The sequence below is a fragment of the Marmota flaviventris genome, chromosome 2 (genome assembly GCF_047511675.1).
Source record: "Marmota flaviventris isolate mMarFla1 chromosome 2, mMarFla1.hap1, whole genome shotgun sequence".
Taxonomy (NCBI): Eukaryota; Metazoa; Chordata; class Mammalia; order Rodentia; family Sciuridae; genus Marmota; species Marmota flaviventris.
In genome coordinates, this window is record NC_092499.1 from 100033291 (window position 1) to 100038278 (window position 4988).

Consider the following 4988-nt stretch of genomic DNA (forward strand, 5'->3'; position numbering starts at 1 on the left):
AATGTAAATGATAGATGATAGATGAAGCATTAGAGATGTTTGTTTTGGCCAGTCTTCATGCCTCTCCATATCCATTCCTTTACCAAGTAACTTTTTTTTAGTTGTAGATGGACACAATGCCTTTATTTTGTTTATTTATTTTTATGTGGTGCTGAGGGTCGAATCCAGTGCCTCACACTTGCTAGGCAAGTTCTTTACCACTGAGCCATAGCCCCAGTCCATTTGCCAAGTAACTTGCAGGCCCTCTAATTAATAGGTCAGAATATATTTCCCAGATCATGGTTCAGTCACTTGACTTACTTTTATAAATAGAATAAGGCTGATGTGACAGTGTTCTAGTTCTGAGCTAGCTCTGAAAATGTCTTGCCTGTTTTTCCTCTTGTATCTCCACTATTACCATGAAAATCAGATGTCTGGGTCAATCTGCAAATGCTGGTCCCATGAGGGGGAGACCAGAGCTAACTTATGGAATAGCCTAACTTGGATTAGCAGAACCACCACAGCTGACCAATAAATCCATAAGAATAAATTATTGTTTTAAGACACTAAGATTTGGAAGGGTTTGCATTTAGCATTATTGCAACAAGAGCAAACTAATACAAAAGTGGTGGTGGGATGGAGTAGAGAAGACAGACTGGAGAGAAATTTAGGAGCCAAAATTGATAGAACTTTGGAAGTGATTGATTGTAGGCAAAGAGAGAGAGCAACCTTCCCATGCCCTGCTTCCTACCTTGAATTGTTGGTAGACTATTGTGCACTTTAATAAATGTAAGAGAAATGTCAGATTTGCTATGGAGGAGTGGTGGGTGATGGGAACAAAATTAGTTAGTTTTAGACACGTTGTGTATTAAAAACCTGCCAGTATCTAAACTGACATTCTGAAGATAGAAAAAGATTCTCCTCTGGAGCTCATGGATGAGGTCCCATCTAGGTATGTATATTATTCAGAATGCATCAGCATACAAATGGTTACTACTCCATCAGAGTAGATGAAGATATTGATATTGTGGGATATTAAGAAGCAAAGGGTACTCCACAATGTTGACTGTTGTGAAGAAGTCAAATAAGGTAAGGACTGAGAAATGTCTTTTTGATTTAGTAATCATGTGTCACCTATAAAAGAAGAAACAATTTTGAAACATTTTTTTTTTAACAGATGGAGAGAGGTTGCCTAGGCCCAATTAAACTCACTATATATTTAGAAAATTATCCATAATTGGGAAATTCAAAATGCCATTGCTTTGACTCAAATCACTATTTCACACTAGGTCAGTGTGGCACAAAGTTCTGAGAATAGTCAGTAGATTTATCCTGAGCACATATTTTGGGAATTAACATCATTTGTACTAGATCCCAAGAAGACTATTATCCATGATCTCATGAGATGTACCAGCAAAATATAACATGCAGAGATTTTTCAGAAATTGTTTTTCTGGGAGTAATTTATTTCAGAGATATTTTCTAATATATAGGAACATCACATATGAAAAACTAAAAAATCTTCCTCGTTCATACTCATGAATGTCCATATATTGAATTTTTCTGCAATGTGCTATATAAATTTTCTTCTCAGTAGATTATGGCTCATTTCTGTCTCATCATAATACACCATGACGATCCCAGGAAACATGACTAAGTATCCACAAGGCAAAGATATTTTGTGAAGATGTGGCAACATAAATATGAAAATAATCAGTATGTGTTGGGATTGTTAGATACTGATACATGGCAGTTCTTAATTATTACCTTTAATAGCAAGAAGCCATTGGCTTGGAGAGGTACCTCAAAGTACCTGCCTGCCCTTGTTGCTGTGTAACCCTAACTCCCTTGGCCACAAGTATTTGAGCCAAGGATTGGTATCTGACCTGAAGGCATCCCTTTATAAGGTGGCCAAGTGGTATACAAAGTGGCCCAGTGTTGAAGAACTGAGTCCAATAGCAGTGTATTATACTGATTAGTGACTGGCTAGGCATATTCTTCTTAATATTTTTTAGTTGTAGTTGACACAATACCTTTATTTTATTTATTTATTTATTTACTTATATGTGGTGCTGAGAATTGAACTCAGGGCCTCATGCATGCTAGGCAAGTGCTCTACCACTGAGCCACAACCCCAGCCTCCCTGGCATATTCTTTATGATCGTGATAGTGAAAGGGGTTGTGATATGCTTCAGACATACAGAGTTAGTAGCGGTTGCCGGTGTCAGAGATCTCCCAAATGGTAGGCAAGAACACCGCAGAACCCAATTCTCAAATAACACCAAGTGCTTTTCAGCCAAGAGCTGCACTTAGGCTCCTGGAGGTGCCAGTCCCATGTGATGAGAATGATAATATATTTTTCTGTGAAGCTTGACTATACACCTACTGAGAATTTTTTCTCTTTAAGGGCCCATTAGTCTTTCCGATAAAGCCCCATAACAAAGGTACCTAACCATTTGATACTTGAAAATATCATAATTTTACATGATTTTCAAATTATGAGTGAAAACTTTAAAATATATTATTAGATTCTCTACATATACCAGTTCATTGCTCAATCAAAATATGTGCTGATTACCTACTATGTAGAAGATATGTACTATTTAGGAAGTTAGTAGGGAACAAGATTGATATGACTCCTGCCTCCCTAGCGCTACTAAGGAGACTACTCTGTAGTTCTTAGACTACTTGTGCCTTCATATGTACAGTATAAACAAACCTAAACTTCACATATCTCAGAAGTTTGTGATCTATGTTTGATTGGTTTTTAAAAAATATATATTATCTTCCAAATACATTACATTGATAAGGATATAACATTAAAACCCATGTGTTATCATTTTAATCTAAAGATTAATATCAGAATCAATCTTATATCAGAATAAACACTTAGTTCAAAGCTTCTAAATTTTTTTTTAATTTTTTTTTTAAGTTGTTGATAGTCCTTTATTTATTTTACATGGTGCTGAGAATCGAACCCAGTGCCTCACACATGCCAGGCAAGTGCGCTAAGGCTAAGCCACAGCCCCAGCCCTCAAAGCTTCTAAAATTTAGCACAGCCGAGACAAAGCAAACAACAGAAAGTAGAGTTAGTAAAATTATAAGCTATTAACTGGACCAAAGGCCCTAAGTAGAGAGGTAACAAGATAAAAATTTCAAGAATCCAAAAGAAGAGAATAATATGATAGTATTTGTAGGTTAGCATTGGTGTTTTTTTTCCCCCCTCTTTTTGAAAAGTAACTATGCCCATTCACAAAACTGCTTTAATCGAGTTCTTTCTGCATTACAAGCCCGGGGACGGGCAATGGAATGTACTCGGGGCCACTGCGCTCCATGTACAATACTGAGCCTGTAGTCGCTGTTATCAAAACATACACGTCACCTTAAAAAACCCGATGAGCCCCTCCACATCTCAACAGGTATACAAAATTATAAATATTTACACCCTTGTCACACTCTATGAAACTGGGAATCCGAGGATGCCGCAGTCTGGCTGGGCACAAATCACGAGCCACTGAAGCACGAACAAACTTTATTTTTAAACTGCAGGAAAACACTTCACACAGCTCCCGGGGAATCCTCCCGAACACCACAAGGCTTCTCCAGGAACCCCCAGCTGGAAATATCTCTCCCGGAAATCCCTCCTCCTGCACTTCCCCAACCAATGGGAACTCTCGGGGAATCCCCGGAAATCCCCACGAGAACTCCAAAATAGTGCGAGAACTCAAAGGTTGCGGCAGAGGAGGATAATAATGCCTCGCCTGTCAATCAATACTGTTGGCAAAATGCCAGGGGCCATACAGACTCCGCCCTGGCTCTCAGCAGGAGGAGACCAGCCCTGCTGCTGGCGCGGTGGGACCAAGGTGTCCCCCAGGGTAGGAGGGTGGTCAGGACCTGGAGGTTCCCACCTCCTGGAGTCCCAGCATCAGAGCAGACAGGAACAGAACCATGACTTGGGTCCAAAATTTAAAGGAAAAGGGGGGAAAAAACCCCCTGAAAGTTCTAGAGTTGGTCTTCCTAGGCAGATCTGGGAGGCTGAGTAAGGCTACTGAGGCTGGCGGTGCACGGCAAGGCCCTGCCCCCGCGGAGGCTGGGTCTTGCCTGTGACCAAATTGATTACAAAGAATAAAATAGAAAGTACAGCATACAAAGTAATATCAATTTATTTTTAAGAATATACTTATATTTTAAAAACAGGTCATGTGTGTACGTAAGACTAACAGCATGGCTTACACACACAGACCAAGTCCACACTGGTAAGCTTTTGAGAATCATTTAATGTGTTAGTAGTATTGGCGCAGGCAGACAGTAAGAATACATAATAGTGCTTTGGGAAGTGCAGGAGTAATGTTTAGGGTAGGTAAAGAAGGAGCCTCATCAGTGGAAGCTATAGTAGGAAAAAATCCCCAGTTGTGACAGGTGGAAAGCTGCTCATCTCCACAACAGAAATGGCCCAACCTACCCAGATGGCCTCACAACTGGGCTGGCAGCTGCAGGGATAGAAGAACTTGGGCACAGTGGGCACAGGGATAAGAGGACTGGACCCAGAGAAAACTCTAAAGAAACAGAATTCAGACAAGCGTGTGGGTCACTCACACACACCCATAAAGGGATTGCACTGTACAATTTCACAAAGGAGCTCCCAGCCTCCCTGTCACACTTTGTCACTACATCAGACCACCTCAAATCCTGACACACAGACATCCTTATTGAAAGGAAGGCTGTCCTGTGTGGTGAGGACCGGTCTTTTGGTGAGAGCAAAGCTATCATAGCTACATCATTAACTGAACATCCCTAGACAAAAAACAATGTTAATTGCTAATTGCAAGTATATAAGCTAAAATTACTTCATTTCCCATTCCCCAAGGCTGGGTCTAGTCAATCATTTTCTATACAACAGTGATTGTGCTTCAACAAATAGAATCATGGAGTAGACAGCAATAAAAGAGAATAAAGTCATGGCATTTGCAGGTAAATGGATGGCTTTGGAGAAGATAATGCTAAGTGAA

General features: G+C 40.1%; 1 non-coding gene across 1 annotated transcript; it reads right to left on the reverse strand.

The window, feature by feature from the left end:
• Positions 1 to 2043: 2043 nt before the first annotated feature.
• On the reverse strand, positions 2044 to 2116 carry Trnaa-agc (transfer RNA alanine (anticodon AGC)). Its single transcript has one exon. It is a non-coding gene; the product is annotated as a tRNA-Ala (tRNA).
• Positions 2117 to 4988: the final 2872 nt, after the last annotated feature.